Genomic DNA, 27,255 nt, shown 5'->3' with positions numbered 1-27,255 from the left:
TGCAAAGGCTGCCAGTAAGTACTTGGAGGGATTGGATGTAAATTTTCTTTGCAAGGAGTATGGCGGGTTCTACATCCAGGGGAGCAGGATTTCATCTTTTATTCTAATCCGCATAAATCCTACTCTCGCTTGGGATTACTTGTTACTTTCTGATAGTCTTTTTCCAGGGGTGAGGGATACTACTATTGGCGCTATTTCTATTTCTGATCACAACCCAATGTCTGTGGGAATGGAGCTTGGGCGGTCTCCGCGCCCCTCTTTTTCCTGGCAGGTGAGTCCCGAGCTCTACTTGGATTAAGGTTTCCATGTTTATCTTAAGAAGTGTTGGGAGGACTACTTGTTTTTTTAACGATCTCTCTGATATTGCACCCTTGTTGCTTTGGGAAGTGGGAAAAGCGGTCCTGCGGGGTCATATAATTACATATGTGGCCAAAACTAACCAAAAACGAAATGCAGAGATTCTGGCTTTAACCAAAGCATTAAAAGCCGTGCAATATCAGCATATGGTTGACCTGTCTCCTTCTTCTAAATTTACTGTAGATCAAGCTTGGATGGCCTTGAATCACTTGCTGTATCAGCGGGCATCCAAATCCCTACGATATTTCCAATATCAGACTGGTGAGCCTTATGCAGATGCCAGGAAAAAATGGTAGAAACTATTCTAAATAACAAAATTACTATACATATGGTTAGTCATAGTTTAATGGGACAAAGTCAACATGGATTTAGCCAAGGGAAGTCTTGCCTCACGAATCTGAATAAACATGTGGATAAAAGTGAGCCAGTTGATAAAGTGTATCTGGATTTTCAGAAAGCATTTGATATAGGACCTCATGAGAGACTCTTGAGGAAATTAAAAAGTCATGGGATAGGGGGCAATGTCCTGTTGTGGATTGAGAACTGATTAAAAGACAGAAAACAGACTGGGGCTAAATGGTCAATAGTGAAGTGCCCCAAGGATCTGTTCTAGAACCATAGCTTTTTAACATTTATACAATGACCTAGAAATGGGAACAACGCATGAAGTGATCAAATATGCTGATGATACAAAATTATTGAAACTTGTTAAATTGCAAAAGGATTGTGAGAAAATGCAAGAGGATCTTGTGAGACTGGGCATCCAAATGCCACATGATAAGTATAAAGTGATCCATATTGGGAAGAGCACGGAGGGACAAATCGCTCGCGGGACCCCGCTGGACCACCAGGGATGTTGAATCGCATGAAGTGAGATGGTCCACATTCAAATCGATCTCTCAAACGGAGCTTGCGGGTCTCTGTATGGGACACCAGTTATATGCAGATGATGATCAATTTTATGTAGAGGTGGACGCATTTTGGAAAAAGACTTCTCCCATAATTGCATGTGTATTTAAGATGTAAAACAATGGCTTCAGTACAATAACACAGCACTGAAGCTAGCAAGGATAGAGATTATTCCTCTTCAGTGTGGGGGCCCACTGATGCATCCTCTATCGTTTCAAACACAACACTACATTCTTCTTCCGAGAGTGAACAGGCAAGATTAGCAACCTTAATGAAGAAAGAAAACAAAACTTGCTACACGTAAAGCGGATTAAGTTTGAAAAGATGGAAACAGCATATTATCATATGTGAAGCGTGTTGAAGATTCTCAAAAGGTGGTGATTCCATATATGAGATGTGCAGCTGTTTTTCTGAGTAAATTTGTGGAGGAAGAAATATCAGTCGCTGGTTCTTATGAAGGTGTGGTGTTTGAGGTGGAAGGCTGGAAGGCTTCACTAATCTCCGGTTGAGCCGGGAGTAAATCGTCCCCTGAAGAAGCTGCGGCGAAACAGGGATCCTTGTTTGGACGTGGTGCATTGCTCCCATATGAAATAAATATTCGGTTTAGCATGCCCTGATGAAGATATTCTCTATTTGAAGAATTTTGGTGGACTTAGAGTGGGTTGGTTTTAGTGGGTGGCTGAATGTATGAGTATGTTTGGAATTTTTTTTTAAGATATTACTGCTAGTTTATTGGTGCTATGGTGGGGTGGTTATGCATTTAAGGTTGCACATGTCTTTTGCACTAATGATACATTAATGGATTCACCTATGAAGGTTATGTGCATGTATTCATATTAATACATGTTTTAATTCATTGTTAAATTGGGAAATGATGCATTAAAGTTTATAAATTAATACTATTGGATCTCCTATGTATATGATGTATTAAAGTTTACAAATTAATGCTATTGGATTCCCTATATATGTGTGTATTATTCCCTAATTAAACTTGATTAATAGCCGTTAATGGACTTCTCCTCCAAGAACTTATCCAAACCTTTTTTGAACCCAGCTACACTAACTGCACTAATCACATCCTCTGGCAACAAATTCCAGAGCTTTATTGTGCATTGAGTGAAAAAGAATTTTCTCTGATTAGATTTAAATGTGTTACTTGCTAACTTCATGGAATGCCCCCTAGTCCTTCTGTTATTCGAAAGTGTAAATAACCGATTCACATCTACTCGTTCAAGACCTCTCATGATCTTAAAGACCTCTATCATATGCCCCCTCAGTCGTCTCTTCTCCAAGCTGAACAACCCTAACCTCTTTAGTCTTTCCTCATAGGGGAGCTGTTCCATCCCCTTATCATTTTGGTTGCCCTTCTCTATACCTTCTCCATCGCAATTATATCTTTTTTGAGATGCGGCGACCAGAATTGTACACAGTATTCAAGGTGCGGTCTCACCATGGAGCGATACAGAGGCATTATGACATTTTCCATTTTATTCACCATTCCCTTTCTAATAATTCCCAACATTCTGTTTGCTTTTTTGATTGCTGCAGCACACTGAACCGACGATTTCAATGTGTTATCCACTATGATGCCTAGATCTTTTTCCTGGGTGGTAGCTCCTACCCTGTTTCCCTGAAAATAAGACCTAGTAGAGGTTTTGCTGAATTGCTAAATATAAGACCTCCCCCGAAAGTAAGACCTAGCAAAGTTTTTATTTGGGAGCATGCCCGTCGCACAGAACACCAGAGCATGCAGCTGTGATTTTTTTACCCTGCAGGATTCACAGTTAGTTGTCATCACAAACCAACATAACCAGACAACTATTCAGAATATAATAAATGTTCATTTTTTTGTTCAACAATAGATGTGAATTCTTCTTCATGGAAAAATAAGACATCCCCTGAAAATAAGGCCTAGTGCATCTTTGGTAGCAAAAATTAATATAAGACACTGTCTTATTTTCGGGGAAACAGGGTAATATGGAACCTAACATCGTGTAACTACAGCAAACAGAATATTAAGAATTATTCAGAAAGGAATGGAGAATAAAACTGCGGCTGTAAGTGCCTGAGGGTGAGCAGATACATCTCTCAATTGTTACTATATACTTTATTTATACTTAAATTAATCCGTAGCTGTATAGATCTATGGTGTAACAACGCCTCGAGTACTGTATTGAATTCTGGTAGACATCTCAAAAAAAGATACGGTGGAGCTAGAAAAAGGAATGGAGAAGAGTGACAACGATGATAAAGGAGATGCTTCAGCTCCCTTAAGAAGAAAGAGTAAGAGAGACGGCTGAAGAGGTATATAAAATCATGAGTGGGTAGACTGGCTAAATAGGAACGATTATTTACACTTTCAGACAGTTCAAGGCCTAGGGGACATTCCATGAAATTAGCTGGTAGCAGAAACAAAACAAACTAAAGAGAAAGTATTTTTTCACACAACGCATAGCCTATCTATGGAATTTGCTGCCGGAGGATGGGGCCAATGCAAATAGCACAGCTGAATATAAAAGGGGTCTGAGAGAAAAAGTCCATAAACAACAATAGCTGGGCAGATGGGGAAAATCTGCCATCTACCCCAGTCATGGACAACAAGAAATGGATTTACTCCTTAGGTAAAGTGGTCGGATTGGCCACTGTTGCAGATGGGATGTTGGGCTCAGGACCTTTGGTCTGACCCAGCATGGCAATTCTTTTCTGAAGGCTGAAGAATTTACACAGCTGACAATCATCTAATTTATCAACAAAAACCTTTCCTAAAATGGATAGACGATAGCCAATGGATGTGCGATTCAAAGCTCTCCTACCACCCATCTGTCGTCGCCTTCCTGGAACACAGGCGAGTGCTCGGGGGCGTTATAACTGCCCCAGTTATTATATAATTTATTCTTTATTATTTATGGATTCATATCCTGCGCGGGTTACAATGAGACATCCATAATATTAAACATCTGACATCGTGAAGATTCTCAAGCAGGATATGATATACAATTGCAAGGAAAAAACTCAAATTACTACATCCTAAATATAGCATCTAGCCCACGTTATAAGGGGACACTCCATTCCATATGTTAAATAATAACAAAAAGAAAAAAAAAAAAAAAAGAGGAGAGATAATAAAATGCTTTAACATATCTGCCCGCTTATGAAATACAACCAGGTCAACCTGCCTTTTTAATCGCTCGGGAACCTAGCCAGATCATCCAAGTCATAGAAAACAAAAAGTTATTGCACTGAAACACAATTAGACATTTGCACGGATTAAAAAAAAAAAAAAAAAAAGTGGCACTTATAGAAAGCACTCTGTGCTTTAGAAGCAGGAACTGTCTCCTAACTTGGGTTACTGCCAATATATCAGGAAAAATACGGTAGATATCTTTTGTCCACAAAACTGGAAATTTTTACAGGAAAAATAATATTTGCGAAAAAGGATATCCTTATCTTTCTCCAGACAGAAAGCGACTAACAAAGTAAGTCTAACTGTGATATCATCTATTGAAGCTTCCAAGAACGTTGAAATACTAGGATTGCTACAAACAGATGACCTTATTTACATGTATTTTACTTTTAGGTGTATAATATATGTTAGAGATCGGGGTATCTTATCTTGCACAGATACTTTTTTTTAACAGCTCAGTTGGATTGTTTGGATATTTCCACCATTGGGAATTGTTTTTTGAGAAAAAAAGTGTTTTTGAAATAAAATTTGTTCATTTTCATTATCTGGAATAGAATTGGTTCTCTGGAACACCATCTTAATATTTTCATCATTGGGAACTGTATAACAAAAGATGTCTTTTAAAATAAGAAGGTATTCTGTAACAACTGGTTTTTTTTTGCAAGATTTGTATGTTAAAATAACAAAAAAGTTAAAAATGTTGACAAAGTTAGGGGTATTTGATAAGTCTTTAAAGTGGGTTTTCAATAGATGAGTACATTTTTACTGGGGTGGGATTGTATGAATAAGGGGTGTAGTTTGATTTTGAATAAATCAATATATTCAGTGGGTGGGATAGTGTAAGCAAGGGATATTTAATAGTACGAGTGAGGTACAGGTATGTCAATCTAAACAGAAGAAAAGTTTGATATAGCTGAAATTTTATACATATATTTTGAAATAAAAGATTCATTCATGATACAGTCTACAAGGATAGATAGATAAATAGGTGAGCAGAACACTTATGTTCTCTTGTTTTTTTGATAAGTAAAGAAACAAAATGAGTACCTGGAAATTTAAAAACCTAAGATTTTCCCCACGGTACATATTCTCCATCTTTTCTGTACGAGTCATAACCAAGTTATCCTTAACAAGATAAGGCCTCCTTTCTTCATCAGCAGTGATAATTTAACTTCCAATAGTTCCCTCTACTTCTTCAATCCTTGTGTCATATTCTTGATATTTCAAATGAAAATCCTCAGATAGCCTTCCCACTCGTTCATTTAGCTGACAGAACGATCTTTCAGATCTGGAAACCACCTTCCAAATGTCTAATAATGAAATATTCTCAGGAACCAAATTATCAGCAGCTATCAGCATCTCTGTAATCTTCTCCCTTCTCATCATGTGGACCCCCCAGTTATTTTAATACTGAATCTAAGACCTAAACTCACAGCATTCCTTTACCTTTGGAGTTTTACAGACAATATTTTTAAAAAAAAGACACACAAACTTCAATTTAGTCTTTCACAAAACAGGCACAGCAAGGTCTACAGTATGTGGGACTATGGTACCCGGGAAGCAGTGCAGCTGTGTACACATACCTACACACCATCCACAGAACAGGCCTTCAGAGGGGGATCAACTGCATGAAACATTCAGGGCCGGATGTTTACAGGACAATAAAGCTTTATTACCCTTGCCCCTAAATCAGGTTCCAAGGAACTCGTCTGGAGATGGCGCAGCTGAAAGCTTCAGTCAGGCAGAATGACCTGCTAGCCTCCAGCGCTGCCAGAGGTCTCCTGCCATGGTTACATTCATCCAGAACTGGACAGCGCCATACTGGCGTGGGAGACATTAAACATAGACGAGTGAGTGCTTCTCCGACATTACACATCATGGAAGCAAAATCAATTCAGGCACACATCTTCTGCACAGATGAAATAATTAATATACACTCAGATTATTACTAGACGCTACCGGTTTCTGAGGTCTTGCAATTCTGTCCAATGGCTCCCTTAACATTAATGCCAACAGCAAGGAGGCATCATCATGAGTTAAAATAAAGACCAATCACGTGCACAGATCTTGCAGCACTTTTCACCTTTTCTCTGATCCAGTTCTGGTGAATTTCAATAGGGTAAATTTCAGGACTAAATTTTACATGAAATTTGAATTTAACAAAAAAATTACCAAGTCAGCAAACAGAGATTGAACTAACGTAAAAGTGCTTTTTTGTTTTTTATAAATAACATTTTATTGTGAATCAACAAAGAAATCCAGCTGACAAACAAAAATGCTGAGTATATCAAGGATACAAAAACTTCAAACAGAGCTGGATCATAATCTCAATACACAAGATGACAGAAAATACAGTGTCACAAAGTTTTCATTGAAAATTATTTTCACACCCTTCCCCCTCACCCTACCCCATAGCCCATCTCTCAAATTGAATCGCTAGTTTGATCAACACTGAAGCCTATTGAAAAATAAAGAAGGTGGAACAAAAACTGTGGTCCTTGTGTATGTTTCACCTTGACCCAATCTTCAATGGGAGATCAAATATCAAGATATTTTGCAAGACGGTCATGTCTAATAGCGGTTAGCCTCTCCATATACTGAATTCTCATCAGTTTAATGACCACCATACTAGATGTGGGAATATCACTGCCTTTCCACCAGGTTGCAATAGACAGACAGCCGTCCTGCCATGGTACAATAAGATATAAATGTAAATACTCCACCGCAAAGATTGCTATCTGGCATGCCTAAAAGCCATATTTCAGGAATTGGCAGAATGTCCCCCTTTAACATTACATCTATAGATTTCTTTAAGGCTCCCCAAAACTGTTGTATTTTGGGGCAATCCCACCAAGCATGAAGAAATGAGCCAATACAAGTACATTTCCACCAGCAAAGGTTACTGCTAGAGGGAAACCAGGAAGCAATTCTAAACAGTTAGAGATGGTTACCAACTAAACATACATAACCATTTTATATCATGGAAGAAGACATGGAGTATCATCCTATTACTTGAAAACACATATCCCACTTTCCCTCCAAATCCTCTTCCCAAGCCAATAGATGCTTAGTGGAATAGGGATCATCTTTACTCAAAAGCTTATATATTTTCAAAATCAATTTAGAAACTTTATTTGCTAGAATACAAAACCCTTCAGAGAGAGAACACTCCTTCAGAAGATCCCTCTTAACCTCACTGGAGTTAAAAAAAAAAATTATTTAGTTGTGCACAGGCTAAAACATCTAGGGCCTCTAAACTGTAAGCGGCCATGAGGCCTTGAAATGGAATTACTGCTCCATTAGACCAGACTTGTCCCAATCTGTATAAACCTTTTTGTTCCCAATGTTTAAAGACATGATACTCACGACCAACTGGAAACTCTGCAAGATACCTAATTGGAGACATAAAAAAGTATTCTACCTTTCCCAGCACCTTGTATTTCTAGTGGTTCCAAATAGACATAGTGCAGCCCATACATGGAGAGATTATTGCCCATTTTAACTCAGATAATTTCTTGACCCAGAAAATAGATTGGATAGATCTGGATCCCAACATGCCCTGCTCGATCAGTACCCAGTGTTTTCTGGAACTCGTAGTATGACATCCCATAATGGCTTTTAATTGGGACACCACATAATATTTCAACAAACTAGGGACCCCCAAACCACCTTCTGCCTTAGATCGAAATACCACCCCCTTGGCCACCCTTGATGGTCTCCTCTTCCAGATAAAGGAGAACACCCTCTTCTGGAGAGATTTAAGATAAGAATCAGGTATTATACAAGGTAAGGCTTGGAAAATATAACTAATTCTGAGCAGGAAATTCATTTTAATTGTAGCCACCCTACCCTACCAGGACAAATTAAATCTTTCCCATTTGCCCAAATCTAGATATAAAGACTGTAACAAAGGGGCATAATTAACCTTAAACAGATCTGTGCTCCAGCCCCCAAATACCACAAAAATCCAGCACTCCACCTGAAGGAGTGTTGTCTCTGTGAGGATAAACGCTGGGAATCGGAGATATTAACAGGCAAGATTTCAGATTTGTCCATATTGACTCTAAAGCCTGAAACAGACTCAAACCGCACCAATTCCTCAGATACTGCCAGCAATGACATCACTGGATCTAATATGGTAAAGATGACATCATCAGCATATAAAGTAATCTTAAATTGCTCCTTGCCTATAGTAATATCATTTACCATCTCTGCGCAAAGCCTTCGCCAGAGGCTCCACACTGATTGCAAATAATAAAGAAGAAAGCGGACATCCCCAAACGGGAACCTCTGTGTACGAGAAAATTCCTAGTATAACCTCCATTAATCTTTAAGCATGCTTCCGGGTCCCTGTATAAATTCTTGCACACATTACAAATAGCCACTCCAACCCATAAAAAGGGCCAATGAACTCTATCAAAGGCCTTTTTGGGATCAATAGTTAAAAGAAGAGATGGTTCACATTTGGCCCTGGCCACATGGATAAGATTGAGGATCTTCCTAATATTATCTGCTGTGGTTCTACCTGGCATAAAGCCAGCTTGATCTTCTCTAATAAGCATCCAAATTACCCCTCTCAATCTTCGAACCAAAATTTTGACCAGTAATTTAAGACAGATAGTTATCAATGAGATAACCTATGAAGTTCCTATAGGCCTAAGATGCTTGCCAGGTTTTGGTAGAATAGAGATCCCTGCCACATGTCCAAAGGGAAGCAATCTACCCCCTTGAACATCCACATCAAGGTTGCTGCCAGAATATTTATTTACTTTTATATACCGTGTTCGATTTTACATATCACATCGGTTTACATTTAAACAAAATTTGCAGGAACTTATGCGTTACCTTTGTCAAATACATTGAACATTTAAATATGGGGATTGTTAACAAGGGATATAAAAAGAACATGGGGAATGGCTAACACTACGGGATGCACAAATATCAGCATATTTCCTATAGAGCAGAGGGGTAAATCTGTCAATGCCAAGGGTTTTGCCAGATTTTAATTCTCTAATTGCCATTTTCACTTCTAATTCAGAGATGGGAAGCCCCAGATGAATCTGATCCTGTTCAGAAGGCACAGGTAATTCAATCTCAGCAAAATAGGAAATGATATCCTCCCTCAATGCCTGACTTTCCCTCGAATAGATGTCGGCACAGAATTGCACAAACCTGGTTTTTTTAAATCGCATCAGCTTCAATTAGCACTCGTCCCTCCTTGTCCTTAATAGGAAAGATCTTGGGCTTGCAATCTTTTAGTTTATTAGCCAATAGTTTACTCCACTTATCTCTGAACTCATAATAGGTTTGTTGGACCACCTCTAGACTAAAGGCTATTTTATTAGCATCTAGATAATCTTATCCAGCTTCCCCCCAGAGACAGAACCTGGCTGCCTTTTATGTTTCTGTTCCAATGAATGTAACTCCTGTAACAAGGAAAGCCATTTTTACCCTTTTCCTTTTTATGAAAAAGTACCCAGACTAATCAAAAACACTCGTTACTGCTTTTAAACCTTCCCAAACTGTAATAGGAGTCGATTCTTCAGTGACATTCAAAAAAAGGTACTCTTCCTTACACTTTTGAACCTTAATACTGTAGCCTTTACCCTTGAGAAGACAGTCATTTAGTTTCCAGAAACACCTTCCAGTAGCCTTATCTATAGTGGAGACCTCCCACCAAATAGGCACAGGTTCTGAGAAGATATGCATAAAAAAATCGGGTCCTAGAAACCAGGTCTCACTCAATCAGAAAGAAATCAGTCCTCGAATAAGAGTTATGTGGGCGAGAATAAAAGGAATAATTTCTACTGGCGAGATGCTTAATATGCCAAATATCAATTAAGTGCCAATTATCTATCTTTCTTAGAGGCCCCTGTACCACCAGACAAACTATCCAGAGAGGAGAACCCAGAAATATTGAAATCCCCACCCACTACTATATTTCCTCCCTCAAAGTGGTCAAGTTGTTTATTAATCTCATCTAACATTAGTTGCTGGGCAGTATTTGGACAGTAGATATTCCCCAATATAAACCTGCTGTTATTTATATCCACATGAACAATAATATAATCGACCTGCAACATCTTTTTTAACTGCAAGAATTCGAACTATGGCAGAACTAGCAAACAGAATGCCAACCCCACTATACGTACTCCCCGGAGAACAGGAAGCAAAAAACTATTGTGAAAAAGTTTAGTTGTCAACAGACGTTCATCTCTTTTCTGTAAATGTCTCTTAAATGAAGACAACCGTCGCCTGAAGCCGGGAAATCTCTCTCTATAAAAGTTGGCCCTCGAATGCTGCCCCTTAACATTAAGGGAAACGAATATAATAGGAGCCATAACGCCATATCCCATAACCTACCATTCCCTCTAACAGGACTGGAGTGTCCGCACCTTCCCACTCTAAAATTAACCCACCTAAGCTTCCTACAAAGAACAATCCCCCGAACATTAGGTTTCAGCTCGTAATCAAAGCCCTTCCCCAAGCTTTTCCCCTCCTTTCCAATCCACCCTCCCCTACCCCTGACCCCCCCCCAAACCCCTGCCTATTAATATTCAGTAGACTCCCACCCTTATGAACAATGAGCCACCTGATCTCCTCTTCCTCCCCTAAACTGAAATACTAAACCAAATAACAGCCCCACTGTATCCCCAGAACAGGGAAAGATCAAAACAGTAAACAGACAAAACAAAATAACTGTTTCTCAATACAAAATGGATTATTATTTTGCACCCAGAATCGTCAAAGATCCTCAAACTTCCTACGCAAAACTGCTTTTCAGATTGGTTTTAAAGCTCTAACCCCCACCCCAAGAAACCAGCAGCTCCCTAGAACTGAAGCACGGAACTTTATAACAGGTTTCTCAAGGGCTCTTTCCCACCAAAATTGTACTCAAATGCTTATATGATGGCTTCTACTGACTGGAAAGCTATCACGAGTTTCCTGGAATTGGACAATGGCGTTTTCGGATACTTTCAGAAGGTTCCCAAAAGTCCCACTTCTGACACCACAGAAGAGTGGCAGGTGCTCTAGCAAAGTTAACCCTGATTCAGGACATCCACCTGCTGCCTTGGATTGCCAGCGTATCTGTTTTCCCAGTCGCTAGACTGAATCCAGATCAAAGGATATTCTTCTGCATGAGAACACCTCTTCATGCGTGAGTTTACTGCAGCTCCCCATTCTGGTAACGCCTTGCTTTAATGAGTCATTAAATGCAGCTATAATGCTGGTGATTTATTAGGACAATACAGAATTGGCTTAGGGTGCATGATTTTGCATTACTCAAAATATCACAGTGCCCTGGAACAGAAGGTCAAGGAGCATGTTCAGCACCATAACAGGCTGAAATGCTAATGGGAAGGGCAAGCCCAGGCTGAGAATGGTTTTATGTTGGTTTCCCTTCATTACTTTGTATTCTCTGCCACTGAATGTCAGACTTCTCTCATCCTTCTGCATGAACTGATGCTTTCTCTGGCTGCCCCCAACAGCTATCAAGATGAGAGAAAACAGGTTTTGTGCTAAAGATGACTCACTCGTTGCCCGAAAAGTCAGTGCCTACAATGAAATGAGCAAGGATTCAGAAAGAGAAAAATCTATTCATCAATCTAAGCAAGATAATTAAGCATTAAAGCTCTGCTTAACAGGCTCCCCAAGTCATCAGAAATGTTGGCTTTTTTCAGGACATGGGGTTATACATAAGAGCAGGGGCGAAACGTCATCAAGGATCCTAGCAGGGTCAAGGGTTCCCACTAGGGATGCGCTTTCGTTGAAAATGTACATTTTAACAAAATCTCCAGCTTCATTTAATTTCATTTTTCAAACAGAACAAAAAGGTAAAACAAAACAATTTAGTTCATCTTCCTTTTCATTTTTTAGATAATTGTCCGGTCCCTGTCCAACATCTCCCATGCCCTTCCCTGATGTCCTCGGCGTCCCCCAGACCCTCTTACCCCATGAAGCCTTTCAAATCCCCGCTTGTTCCTGCCCTGCTGCTGGCAGACACGGCGCCGGCAGCACTGCCAATCCCTGCCTGAACCAGGATGTGAGAAAAAGCCATGGCTGGCTTAGGCAGCCCCTCCTGACGGAGGCCATGAGGCATAGAAGCCAGAAACAGAGCATGGGTTTAGTCTCTTCCATGAGCTTCTACGCCTGGGCGCCAAAGGGTCCACAGGGAAAGCAGAAAGCGCAAACAGCCCACACGTCATCCAGCCGTAGAGCAGACGAGGAACTTGAAGGCAGTGAAGGGCTGGACACACAGTGGCATGCATTCCTGCGGCCCCCGGTTTTCCACTCGAAAGGCAAGGGAAGGGCAGTCCTGGAGGACAGAAACTTTTCAAGCAACTGCAATACTACTTCAGTTCTTCAAAAATGTCACTTTCCTCCGCGAATTCCATTTCGGGATCTCTCAGATCTTCTGTTTTGTCCTAGAATTTTATTTATTTATTTATTTATATTGTTTTACACTCGCTTTTCAATAAAAGATGTTCACTTTTTTTTTGACTCAAACCATACCCCTGGATTTAAACATTTCCTTTCACAAGTTTTACACCAGCTGTCTACGGTGTATTCAGGTGTCAGTGCGAGACCCTGCACAGGGCTCTGATGAAGATCTGCTCTTCAGCCGTCCGTGCTGTGTTCATGCTTTAACCTGCAAGGGGCCGCAATGAAGATCAACACAGCAGATTTACTTAGATTCACGATGATAAATGGACAAGATGAAGGAAATTTCAGAAACTTTAAACACAAATTAGTCTTCAAAAATTAAAATCAGAACAAAAGAAGGGATTTGTTTACTTGTAATTGTCCACTGCATTGCCTAACGGTTTGCTCAAAGGGATGCACTGAAACCTACCCACGCATTCCTGGAGATTAACGATTCAGCTTCGGAGTCATCACTGTCCAACTGGACTGCTTGCTTTGTACCAAGAAGCTGCTGCTCCTTCACTGGTTTTCAAGAAGCACCAGTCAACTAGAACTGCTCTAAATACAGTGCCGTTTCGATACCAGTGTGAAAGGGAATCCAAGTGGGCAATCTTTCAGCTTCTACATTCCCTTGAATTGCTGTGCTGAAGCCCCACTGCCCTGACTGTTCACTTACTTCTTCTCTCATTCACGGGAGATGTGAACAGTGCAGCTATATCAGCAGATTTATAAATGCACTCTTACTTGATAAGACTGCTAGATGCAATTGTACTTCCAAGCAATGGAAGTGCCCTGGCAGTCAGCAGCATGGTGGGGTAGCTTGTTTGACCTGACAGACAGAAGCCTTGTGTTTCTCTGCAGTGCCTCATGAATAAGGCACACAGCCATAAAGGGGCCAGCAAAGTTCTCTGCCAGTATCTGTTCTGCTCTAAAGAAGCGGAGCATCTGCAGAGAGAGTGCATCGGCTGCAATTCTGCACATGTCTTTACAGGCTGCAGGATAAGAAGCAGGTCATGTCCCTGCCACTGGTGACTGTGTACAGAATCTGGCAGGTCAGAACAATAGAGCAAAGGAGGAACAAACAGGCTCGCCCTGCCATCGTGCTGTGTGTATTCTTTTTGCCTTTCAACAATACTTGGTGCAGAGACTTCTCCTGGACTACTTCCTCCTTCTAAAAGTGCATTCAGCAGGATTTCTAAGCAGGGCTTTGCATGTTGAAATACTTATGGTTTGTATTCAAAAAACTTCCTTTTTTCCCTCCCCCTCCACCCCAGGTTCTGTTTCCCATAAATGAAAACAAGGCAAGGATGGATGGATTCAGGCTAAGCCCTACAAAAGTTGAGCGAAACCAGGCTGGACTGCTCAATCATGGAAGCACAGTGCTAGGAGGCGGACGGATGCCACGCGGCTAAAAAGTTTCCCCATGTGTGTTTTTCAGTATAGTTGGAGCAGCACCTAATGGGAGAGTGACATACTGATGTGCATGGACCAGGACAGAGACCTGGGGGTGATAGTGTCCAATGATCTCAAGATAGCAAAACAGTGTGACAAGACGTTGGCCAGAGCCAGAAGGATGCTGGGGTACACAGGGAGGGACACAACCAGCAGGAGGAAAAAATAAAAAATAAAAAAAGAGGCGATAATGGCTCTGTATAGGTCATTGGTGTGATCTGCACGAAATACTGTAGACCAGACCTCTGAAAAGGTATAGACAGGGTAGAGTTACCAAAATGGTTCTGGGTCCGCAACAAAAGCCCTATGAGATGAGACTTAAATACGTGTACCTCAGAGAAGAAGAGAAACAGGGGGGTAGGATTTTTTTTTTTTTTAAGTTTCCCTGAAGCCTGATACCGTGATCTCTTGTTCTAGAGCATTCCTTCTTTTCAGGAATTTAAAATGTCAGTTTCATCACCAAAAGACGCGTGGATGTGTAGAAAGGCCTCCCGGTGAAGGTGCTGTAACCAAAACTGGTAATGAAAGTCGAGATAACATGGGCTAAACAGAGAAGATCCTTAGTGGTAGAGAAGTGAGGGGAGAGAGCCTGAGTTCATCTGGGGGTCTACGGCACAGCCCGAGGAGAGAAACTGGGCCTCCTGGTCCTCATCTGCCTTCAGATTCCGTTTCCGTGCAACCCTGCGCTACTGGCTTGCCTCTAACCTTTGCTGGGACTCCGCTCTCTGACAGAGGAGGTTCTACTCTCACTTTATTCAGGAGGAAAGGTCCAAGGACTGCACTCAGGAAGATTACACAAAATGCCCTCCATGAATTCATTTCTAGCATGCCCAGATCGTTCACTCTCCAATTCTCAAACACTGTGTGTAGAGCACATTTGTTCAGGATATTTTTATTATTTATTTACATAGAGAATGACTATAAACCCCGCCCCCCACCCGTTGCAATGCTGCAGGCTCCATCTGATGGCTGCTTTTATTCTCATTCCCCCACTAATACTCTGAGCTTATCCCCAGGTTTGCTTTGAAGTTCAGTACTGATTTATCTTCTGTACATTCTCCAACTTTATTATGAAGAAATGTGTTATTGACTTTGCAAAGACATCAGCGATTAGAAGCCTTCATCACCCTATTTCCTATCCTCTCCCCCATGTTTCTGTGTGGGTGAATTTCTGATCATGAATTCGACCATCAGAAAGCACAGCGAACCCTCTTTATTTATTTATTTCGACTTTTAGCCTGCTGGTTCGTCAAAAAGCACCCAGCAGTAATAGCAAAAAAACAAACGCACCTCATTAGATGTATATTACAGAGTAATGAATGCAAGTAAAATCAACATAATCATTCAATGCCAATCTTAGATGTAAATGTATCACTATAAGTCAAAACACACAGAAAGTGAATAAAATAAAATGGCAAAATACTCTCTACAGGACGGCAACAAACATGCACAATAGCAGGAAAACAGAAACACTGGAAGCACTTTGTCAAAAATCCCATGCAAACATTTCATCTCATTTACTAAATGTCTAACCCTTGCTCGTAAGCGAAGAACACTAAATAAACCTGCTTATCTTTACACTGTATATATTTCCATTTTCAAGCCTTCTTGGTTCATGCCAGATTAGCACCTTTCCCATTTTTATCAGCTCCTGGCACCTGATCCAAGTGTTGATTCAGCAGGATATTCATAATTATCTGGCACAGGGAAGCACTGCTGAATATTTTCCCGTTTGTGAATACAAAGCGCAGCAGCCACTGCGGAGCTCGGTCAGGAGTGGAACAGGAAGCTGAATTTCATGGGACTTCGAGCAGTTGTTGTGTCCCCAGAGCGCTGCAGCATGTAACAGCTGTGCCCTGAGAGCAGCTGCAATCATAGAGGAACCTAAGGCAACCTGCGACCCTCCCCCCCCCGGGCCACAGCAAACACAAAAGCAGAGGCAATGCATGCAAACCCGCACCTCTCCAGCGACCACCCTGCACCGTGGCTGGGAAGGTAAGGCAGGCTCTTACGGGATAAGCAGCCGCAGGATTTCGGCCTCTCTACGCTGCCCCCATGAGAATCCGCTCACCTGGGTGCCGAAGGGCCGCTGCTCCGAGCCCAGCCATCAGCGATGCACTCTCCGCCCGGTTCCGGAGCAGACAGCCCGGTTTCCCCCCCCCTCGGTAGCACAGTGAGCAGCTCCACTGGGTAACCTGACACTGCGCGATGCGGAGAGGCGGGCAGCAGCCTTAGAAGATGGTGGCCAGGCTGGGAGCCACTCAGCTTACCCTGCCCTTCTGGCTGCTGCGCCAATCGCCTGCCCGGACACAGGCAGGAAACCGAAAAGGCTTCTGCACGAGCTCAGGCTCACAGCCCATAGGGCGTGAGCGTCAGAAAGGGGCGGCCCGCCCCACCAATCAGAGAGCTGCTGCCAGCGAATGATTGACAAGGTGAGCTTTGATCCTCCCCCTGCCTGTAACCTGCTTATGTTACCCACCTTTAGTAAGAAAGACAACGGCGCTATCAGAAATGATCACGTGTGACCCTGAAGGACTGTCACTCGGGTGCTGTCTCTTTAAGGGCTGTGAACACACTGCAGAGCTGTAGGCAGGTTGGGGCAGGTGCAGGCAGATCAGCACGACACAGGGAGTTCTCTGCTCTGAAACTAAAGCAATTGTGTACTTCTCATTAAGGTAAGAAACCATTCCTTTCTGCATTCATGTGAATTGTATTGGCGTTAGCTATGATTATTCAGGAACCTTGTATTGCTGTTTCATCATTATTTTGCCTGTATAGTAGTACAAGTTGTTAGGATTTAAAATGTGCAAAGTGATGTTATTAGTTGAATTACTACAAGCTATCGGCTCGATACAGTAAGGCCGCGGTAAAAACAGTGCGGCAGTGTCAGGCGCACCCTTCCTCCCCGCACGCACAGTTCTCCTGACCTAACGCCTGATTCTCTCTTCTAATCGCATGCAAATGCATGCCACGGCTGTGAAGCGTTAGGGAAGGGTTATGCCCGCGCAACCCATTTTACTGTATAGGCGCTGTAACAGCGCCTATACAGTAACCTGGGTGCGCTGGTACCTGTCATTTGAAATGACATTTGAAATGACAGGTACCAGGAAGTGTAAAAAAGTGTAAAAAAGTGTAAAAAACAAAAAACCTGTGTGTTATATAAAAAAATAAAACAATTTTAAATACCTGTCGGAGGGCCATGGGTCCAGGCGGCCGGTGGGCAGCCATCAGCGGCATCCGGTAGTCCCTTCTCCCTGCCTGGATGAGCGCCAAAATCGCACGGGCGGGTCGGCAGCGGGGGGGCGGCAGCAGGATCCGGGAGCGGCGGGTAGGCAGCAGCGGGGTCCGGGGGGGCAGCGGCATCAGGATCCAGGGGCAGCAGCGTGTTCGATCGGGCAGGTAGGTGGGAAAAAAAGATGGCCGCCTGCACGGGGGAAAGCTGCAATTGGCCGCTGAAGACGTGATGTCACACCCCGTGACGCCAAACGTCGTGATGTCACGTCTTCAGCGGCCAATTGCACGCTTTTCTCGTGCAGGCAGCCATCTTTTTTTTGCCAGCTACCTGCCTGCCCGATCGAACACGCTGCCCCCCCGGACCCCGCTGCTGCCTACCCGCCGCTCCCGGATCCTGCTGCCGCCCCCCCCGCTGCCGACCCGCCCGTGCGATTTTGGCGCTCATCCAGGCAGGGGAGGGAGGGAGGAAGGGAGAAGGGACTACCGGATGCCGCTGATGGCTGCCCGCCGGCCGCCTGGACCCACGGCCCTCCGACAGGTATTTAAAATTGTTTTATTTTTTTATATAACACACAGGTTTTTTGTTTTTTACACTTTTTACACTTACCGTAGCAGGCCCGAGCCTTGCTACTTTTTCGTATGTTTTTTTTTTGCTTCGGGAGGAGGGGACCGGACGGGGCTGCAGGAGACCGGACGGGACCAGGGCGGGTAAGCAATGTTTTTACACTACACTACACTACACTCACCCCCAGTAGGGGGAGGCGGTAAACTAGCAGGTTAAGGCCGCAGCAGAACAGCGGGTTACGGAGGAGATAATATCAGCGCCCGTTACAGTATCGCAGGGGAATAGCTAATTCCTTCATTATACAGCTTTTTCGTTCACTTACATGCTGGGTGCGGAAAGGGTTTAGGAAGCGCTAAGGACGCGTGAAACTGGAGACTGTATCGCTGGATGGCCTTACTCGTCTGTATTGTGCGCTCCCAGCACGTTACAGACGGGGAATCTTTAACTCAACGTTACTGTATCGACCTGTATATGTTTGCCCTTGAAAAAATATTACCTTTAAATGTTATGTGATAACAAAAAAGATCAGTTTCCTCAGCATGACAGAGGGAGTTCTCTGTTCTGAAACTAAAGAAATTGTCTATTTTAATTAAGGATCCATGTTGTGGAGGACTTAGTCCATTGAACTGCCAGACTGAGGGTTCCCTTGGCTGGAGGTTGCTGTAATGAGGGTTCAGTCCTTAGCAACAGAAGAAACGCGGACGTCATCTCCCACCCTTCAGCATTTAAACAGCTCCACAGTAGGACACAAGCTGGGACTCTGTTATCAGTGTAAAGATTGGAGCTACCGGTAGCTGTTAATTTAATACCAGTTTGAAGTCTTTGCTCAGGATTTCATGTCTAAGCCTCTACAGTATTCATGAGTTTGTGAAGTGAGCAATTGATCAAGTTTGCTAATCATTCAGTAAAGTGTAGTTTCATTATTGGTGCTGGGCTATCAGTTGAACTGCAGCTCTCTATAGCCTTAACCTTGCATAGTCTGAAATTGGTTAACCAATATGTGACATGGGTTTCTTGTTGTAGGTTAACAGTTAACCTACAACAAGAAACCCATGTCACATATATATCGCAAGGTTACACTTACAACAGAAGTTGCATCACGATATAATTTCTGCTGCAAGTTAAAAAAAATAGTGAACCTTTTTAGCCTTTTTGCTGGTGCTGCTGTGGCTGGTCTCAGCCTTCCCTGATTCTTGTCGTGGCAGCTGTGTTGTATCCCTAAGTGCACACTGTGCAGCATGGGAACTGCTGCCTTCGTTTTGCTATGGTGCATGCAGGACTCGGCAGGACCCTGCACCCTGCCATCATCACGTGGGGGATCTGCCGCTGTCCGGCTCAGGCTCTCAGCACCACTGTCTTCAATCCAAGCCGGACTCACACCCATCAGGATAGGGACCACAGGTATGGAAAATGGGAGGACTAGGAGAGCTGGGGGTCGAAGGAGGAACGAGTGAGGCGGGGCATTAGAGAAAGCAAGAAGGCCTGGCAAGGAGGTGAAGATAAAATAGGAGAAAGTAGAAGGGAGGGGGAAGAGGCAGAAGACAGAGAGAGACTGGGGGACAGCAGAGGAATGGGGTGGGAGGGGAGGAGGATTTTGCTGAAGGAGGAAGAAGCTGTTTAGGGGACTCTTCTTCTCTCCCCCATCCTCTTCTATTCCTTCTCGACACCCCTCCCTGTCATTTTCCTTCAGCCCCCTTCTCACCCGACACCAGCCATTTTCCCCTGCTACCAGCTCTCACCTCTCTTAACCCCCCCCCCTTTCTCACCTTTCAGCCCTTTCTCTCCTCCTCCTCCTCTTTCCACCACCCTCTTACTTTTGCCCAGATGAGGCACATTGGTGGAACCACCCCAGGCCTGGCACGGTGCATCCTGCCTGGCTGTCTGCCCTGCCTCCTCTTCCCACCCCTTCCTTCCCAGCATCCCTCTGGTCTCCTCCCTGCCATACACCTCCCTTCTAGCAGCATTTATTTTGCTAAGCACCAGTACTGCAACATCCCAGTTATTCCAGAAAAATTCCCCATCTCAAGCAACACACGCACACATACCCCTTGCATAACTGATGCCCCATCTCCCTCTCTCCCCAGCCTTCATCTTATAGGCGCGCACACACCTTCCAATCCCTACTCTGAATGCAACCTATCCCTCACCCGCCCCAGCCTGTCTGCACGTGTGTGAGTGTGACTCTCAGTAGGTATGTGTGAGAGCAGAAGTCTCCAAACTTTATCCTCAAGAGATGCAAGTCAGTCAGGTTTTTAGGAGTTCCACAAGAAACAGGATGAGGTCTATTGCATACAATGGCAGCAGTACATAGAGATTTCATGCACATTCATTGTGGCAATCCTAAACGCAGGACTGCACTGAGGCCCTTGAGGACTGACTGAGTTTGGAGACCTGTGTGGGGGTGTGTGTGAGATAAGTCCATGCACAATAATTACAGCATATCTAGACTCTACAGTTCCCAATCTTAATCATTAGCTTTAATTATTGAATGTTAATTGATATGTTTGCTATTTTGAAAAATGTTATTGCTGTTTAAAAACTTTTTAAATTTACCAAATGAATATTAGTTTCATCAATTGGGTTGAAATAGTTATTCTTTTTATTAGTATGGTTTTATTCTTATGATTTATAGTTCTGGACTTTTTATGCAAATTTATGCAACTGAGGGTGCCCACCCCTCAGTCCTTTAGTGTCCAGTCCTGGTCTGTGGAAAAGTTTGCAACCCTTCACCAGCCCGGGCGCCCAATGCAGTGCAAGTATAGCACAGTCTGGTGCGAGCTCACAACACATGGCCACGCCCCTCATGGCATGAGCTCAGGTTACACAGCTCCACCCCTCCTTCACACAGAGCCAGGTCAGAACATAGTCCCACCCCCTCACCGTGCGAGCTGACTACACAACTCCACCCCCTCACAGTGCCAGCTGACTACACAACTCCACCCCCTCACAGTGCCAGCTGACTACACAACTCCACCCCCTCACAATGCCAGCTGACTACACAACTCCACCCCCTCACAATGCCAGCTGACTACACAACTCCACCCCCTCACAGTGCCAGCTGACTACACAACTCCACCCCCTCACAGTGCCAGCTGACTACACAACTCCACCCCCTCACAATGCCAGCTGACTACACAACTCCACCCCCTCACCGTGCGAGCTGACTACACAACTCCACCCCCTCACAATGCCAGCTGACTACACAACTCCACCCCCTCACAGTGCCAGCTGACTACACAACTCCACCCCCTCACAATGCCAGCTGACTACACAACTCCACCCCCTCACAGTGCCAGCTGACTACACAACTCCACCCCCTCACCGTGCCAGCTGACTACACAACTCCACCCCCTCACCGTGCGAGCTGACTACACAACTCCACCCCCTCACCGTGCGAGCTCAAACACGGCTCCGCCCCATCAAAGCACCAACATAGAATTCACATCCTCACCCCTCATAACGCCAGTTTAAAACCACCCCGCTCTCAGTACAAGGCTCTGACCTCTCGAGACTCAGGTTCACAGCTCCTCACGCAGCGTGTTTGTGGTACGCAGCCCCATCCCATCACACAGCACGTTCCCGTGTACAGACCCGCCCCCTCAGGGCCCAGCTGTAATGGTGGACAGGACGCAGCGTTGTTGGGGGTACCCCTATCATCTAAGGTGAAGGAGTGAGGAGCGAGCAACTCTACCCCTTGCTGAGATGGGGGCAGGATCATAGTGAGTGCCAAGCTGGAGGCAGCGCCAGATTTGCACTTCCAGCACCCAACGCCCCCAACCTAAAGCAACAACGTCCTGATCCCACAGCAGCAACTTAAGAAATTGCGCACAGGGCCACAGCCTCCCGCTCCTCACGGCCCTGCCCAGCACGTTGGTTTCCATAGGAACAGGAAGCTCGTGGGGGCTGCAGATCTCCAGCTGAAGTTCCTGTTTTCAAGTTGGTGCTGTGGCTGCTTTAAAATAAGCAGCTGGGAGGGGGACCCCTATAGTGGCATTGCAGCAGGCAACACGCTGGGGCCTATCAAAATTTGGCACCAGAAGCAATTGCCTGTGCCTAAATCCTAGCCTGCGTGGAGACCTGCCAGTGGCAACTCCAGACATTTTTGTATTGGGAGGGCCCATAGAAGGGGCATAATGAATTTCAGGGTGAGCAAGTGCCTTTCTCTCCAAACAGACTTTTGGGGGGGGGGGGGGAAGCTCCTTGTCTAGGGGAACCCTCACCCCCCCCCTCCCCAGCTTTTATCGTGCAGTAGGAATAGCTCTAGGCAAACTGGCACCCCCCCCCCCCCCCCCCAATACACACACACAGACAGACAGAATGCCCTCCTTTGGTAATGGTACAGGCTCTGTCCAGCAGCAGTATCCCTTCTGTCCATTGCCCCCTGGTCTGCCCTGCAGCATCCTCCTCACATCGCTGAAGGCTAATCCTTCACCTCCCACCACAGACAGCAGCCTTCTTCCTCCTGCTTGCTTGGGTATAGGAGAGAGGAGGCAGTTGCAAGCACACAGGTCACACACCCCAAGCGCCAGTCCCGTCCTGCGGCTCAAGTATTGCATTTTAATGGATTTGATTGTAACAGATTGGAATTGTGTGCAGGGCCTCCAGAGAAAGGACTCATCCAACCTGAACTAGAATAGAATGAAAGTATTCACTGAGAATAGGTTGACAGAGTGCTTCTAGACTGTCATTAAAGGACCAAGAAGAAAACGTGCAGAAAGGTGCCTGGGGCTCCCAGATGGTGCCGAGGGCCAGCTCTACAGCATACTGTAATTCCCCTCTGTCCTAAGCATGCATCTTCTAACATTTTAAGGCCACAAAAGCCCCTTTGTCCAATGTCCTAACTTACAAACACCTGATCAGGGGAGGTGATACGTGTGACGATGGATTTAAAATGATTGGAAATCTGTCCACCATAACTGAACTGCATCAGTCGATGGAAGAGGTTGCAAGGCTGCAGCTCTGTGCATGATAATGTGTAGGAACTCAGCCTCAGGGTAATTTTAAGTACAGTACACAAATATATAACCAACACCTCAAATCTGTCCTATGAGAATGCACAGAAATAAGTTAAATAAAAATAAAAAAATTACAGATCAGATGATGCCTTTTTATTAGACTAACAATACTGTTCTTGAGTAGCTTTCAAGAGCTAAAACTCTTATCATGTATTAAAAATGTATTGTTAATCTAGCTAATGTGAGATTGGTACAGTCATCAGTCCTAAAAAAAAACCCAACAAAAAGAACTTGTGATGGTTTAAGCCAACCACTCAAAAGTCATAGTGCTGAGCTCTCTATTTATATTCAGTGTTAGATCCTTCTTCCTTTCTGATCATCAAAAACCTTAAAGACATCTCATATGAGATGATAAAAAGGATGGTAAATAAGTACTTGATTGATGGGGAGATCCCATTAAGATGGAAAGAAGCTTTGATAAGACCTGTTAAGAAAGATTCTAGTCTCTCTTTGTCAAAGCTGGCGCATTATCAGCCTGTTTCAAGTTTGCCAATAGTAGGATCAGTTGGAGGATTACGTGAATGAAACTCAAATTTTGGCTATAAATCAATACGGCTTCCATAAAAACCACAATACCGAGTATTTGTTGTTGACTCATTATGTTGTTTGGATCGAGGTGGTACAGGTATCCTTACTCAGCTTGATCTAGGCAAGGCCTTCGATACAGTTCATCATGAAATGGTACTGAGGTGCTTAGCACTATATGGCCTGGGAGTTATAGCATTAGATTGGTTTAGATCTTTTCTCACGCATAAGGTTCAACCAGTTCAGTTAGGGACTAAGTTCTCATCCTGGCAAGAGCTTAAGTGGGGAGTGCCGCAAGGCCTTTTTATTTACTATTTATTTATCTTCCTTGGAGTCATTACTACACACTTTGGAGATCAATACTGCTGATATTCAGTTTTTCCTACCATGTGGTCCTAAAGGTGAATTACCAGAAAGTATTATCTTTAGTAAGGTGAGAGTGCTTTACTGATTATTATCTGTTTCTGAATATAAAAAAACCTAAGATTTTATGCATGGGAAAGGGTGGTGATGGTCCTCCTAAGATGGAGGTGAAGGTAACGTCTGACCTTTCTGTGTCAATTCAGACAGAGGTAAAATGTCTGGGAGTCTTTTTAAATTCCCAGTTGACAATGAAGTCTCAAGTGCATCATGTAGCTAAAGTAGCTTTTTATAAGCTGAAGATGCTTAGGTCATTAAAGTTTTTTGCCCTCTGATTTTTCAGAGAGTGGTTTAAGCCACTGTGTTGAGCCACCTAGACTATTGTAGCACCTCGGATGCACGTTCTGCGGCTGGTGCAAAATGCCACTGCTCCAGATTTTACCGGGGGAACATGTATCGCCAGTATTGAGAGAGCTGCATTGGTTACCAGGAAAGTGGAGGGCAAGATTTAGATTGCTGATTATCCTTTTCAAACTGTCAAAAAGTACACATCCGTCTTGTTTTACGAGATGCAATAGAGCAGTCTACCCCTAAATGGAGAGAACTTTGCAGCTCTGTATACCCTCGGCTAAGCAGTGTAAGTGGATGCCATCCAGAGTGCAAGTTTTCCCTTTAGGAGGAGCAATGGCATGGGATAAATTGCCACTATGGCTCCAGGAGCAGCTAGCTTTAAAAATGTTCAGAAAACTGGTGAAAAAAAACTTCTTTTTTTTTTTTTTTTTGGTTGAAGCTTTTAATTGTTAGCTTATTTTATTTTTGTATCACTGAAAGTATTTGAATGTAAATTTTGTGTTTTTAATATTTCCTGGATGTCAATTTTGTAACCCAAAAGGAACAGATGGTAGGAAGTTGCGGGCTACAAGATATTTTAAATAAAGGTGGCACCTGATAAAGGTTAAATAAAAACTAAAAATATATATAATTCTGTGCATGCAAGTGGACATGGCCATCGCACTATTTTATCCTACGAGAATGTAGCAGCAGCAGCTCCCTCTGCTGACAAACAACAGAAGCTGCACCATCACCTACTTTCTAGTCTAACACATGACATCTATAAAAATGCACCTCATTTTAATTTCTAGTGTCAAGACCTATTACTTTATAAAGTTAAAATGTGAAATTAGGATGCAATGAATACTGATTTTAATGACTGAAATCTCAGGAAAAGCTATGTTGCCATAATTCTTAAAATCTTTCATTTGTTTCTTGAATTTTCACTTTATTGTTCACCAAGCTGAGGCAAGCTCATAGCACATGCAAGTGATCTTGAAGAGCACCTTTTGAAAAGCAGCCAAAACACCCTATGATGGCATCAGGTATTGCCAAAACTGCTTTCCTATTGGTCAGTACTTCATGAAATGACTACATCGGAGAATTCTCAGGCAGGCGCTCTCTGACCAATTGTAAGACTTGATTTGCAAGTGGTTTATGGTATAAGCAATTCCCTGATTAATTGAAAAAGATCTTTCAGATAAAATTATTAAGAGCATCATTTACTAGCAGACTAGGTCCTGACCTTTCTTGCTGGTTGCAACAGTGTCACCCTCCCCTCCACCACAGGCGCAAAATCACATTGTTATATGGAATTAAAGAGGTGCAGAGGCCAGGTCCGTGTGCATGCTCGAGGTAAGCTTCCTCCAGCCTTGCAAAGTCCATCTCCCTACTCTAATAAATGTTTTCCCCTTCACCTTCAGGTATTGCTACCCTCCTTCTGAAGTAGATAGGGAAAAGTATTTTTAAATTACCTTGTCCTTTCTTTGTAATTTACACAGGCCTGTGCTCAAAGGCAGCTGGAGTTAACATTTTGGGCACATTACTTTAAACTAGAAATAAGGGGGAAGGGTGAAAAGGTCCAAACTCTTACACATTTGGATAGTAAGAGTTAATCTAACCAGGAATGCACATTTACCTCCTCTCCTCTGGTGCAGGAAAGAAGAAATTATTAGAGTACTTCCTTTGGCAGCTGAGTTTTCAATCCCTACCACTTCTGTATTCCCCTTCCTTTCCCCCTATATCTCCCCGCACCCCTTTTATAAAACTGTTTACGCATGCTTTTTATTCCAGCGCAGACAAGTGAAAACAACACGGACAGGCCTTAATATGCATTCCTTCCACAACTGCAAATACAACTCGTGTTTGCAGACTGAGGTTTTTCAGTCACTCCCAAACCCTTTTTATAAGGCAGGATTTATTAGATGGCTCCCGCAGATCACAAAAAGAACCCACACTATCATGGAATAAATAACAGAGAAAAAGACATGTGCGTATACCCACCACACGCCAGCATACAAAAAGGGGTCGAGTTACCACACGCTTGAAACTTGGGAGCAGTAGCACCGATTGGCAAAGGAGTTCACGCTGGTTGCTGTCCATTCCTACATCTCTCAAAAACATTCAGAATTCAATTATCTTTAAACAAAAATACATTAGACAAAACCTGTTGTTCCAGATGATCCAAGAGTGTATATTTTGAGAGTCTAGCTAGAAAGCTATTCCTAGTGGGAAGGAGAATGGTTTTAGGGAACTGGAAAGCTATTTGACCCCCAACTCTGAAGGAATGGTTAGCGGGTGTCAGTATGATAATGGAAATGGAGGCATTAACAGATACAATTAGAGGGAAGCCTGGAAGAGCGCAGCAGTCAGGGGACCCCGTGTTGAAATTCCTGAAGGTTTTACTGATTAGTTAAGGATAGCTCCTGTCTTGGGCAGTGTGAGTGGATGGTTGGAACAGGGGGGATGATTGGGAAGCTTTCTCCATCTCTCTGTTCTTCATTTTTCTATCCATGTCTCTTCTTTGGGATTTGAGGGGTAGGTTGTAGGATGGGGGGGGGATTGGGTAAATTTGGATGATGTGGTGCTGTATATGAGGGCTTCAAGTGAATAACCTGTTCATATCCAGCTCAGTCCAGACTCCTGGGTTTTGCATCCCTGCCAGCAGATGGAGACAGAGAAAAATGTTTCACTGACACTGCCCTATACCTTAGTGTGGCACCTGCAGTCCCTCATTATTTCTCTGTCTGCAGCAGATGGTAGAGGTATAAAACCTGCACTCAAAAAAAAAATTTAATTAAGATAAAGGATTTCCTCCTAGGAGGCTGCTAGTTCCTGATGGGGCCATCGCTCCTGGGCTGAGGTGGACAAGCAGGGGGGTGGTGACCCTTGAGTTGGCT

At 43.5% G+C, this 27,255-nt stretch overlaps 1 protein-coding gene across 4 annotated transcripts in view; it reads right to left on the bottom strand.

Moving 5' to 3' along the window:
* The window catches only part of KIAA0513 (KIAA0513 ortholog), a 163,819-nt gene extending 147,161 nt beyond the window's left edge, over positions 1-16,658 (bottom strand). For 3 of the 4 annotated variants that reach the window (XM_029608043.1, XM_029608042.1, XM_029608041.1), the window contains exon 1: positions 16,398-16,653. The gene's annotated coding sequence lies outside the window, so the exon portion shown is untranslated. Of the gene's footprint in view, positions 1-16,397 lie in introns of all 4 variants that reach the window. The other variant, XM_029608044.1, reaches the window with a different exon arrangement.
* Positions 16,659-27,255: the final 10,597 nt, after the last annotated feature.

This window comes from Rhinatrema bivittatum, chromosome 7, assembly GCF_901001135.1.
Source record: "Rhinatrema bivittatum chromosome 7, aRhiBiv1.1, whole genome shotgun sequence".
Lineage (NCBI taxonomy): Eukaryota > Metazoa > Chordata > Amphibia > Gymnophiona > Rhinatrematidae > Rhinatrema > Rhinatrema bivittatum.
The sequence above is the reverse complement of the archived record's forward strand: the minus strand, read 5'-3'. Positions and strand labels throughout refer to the sequence as shown.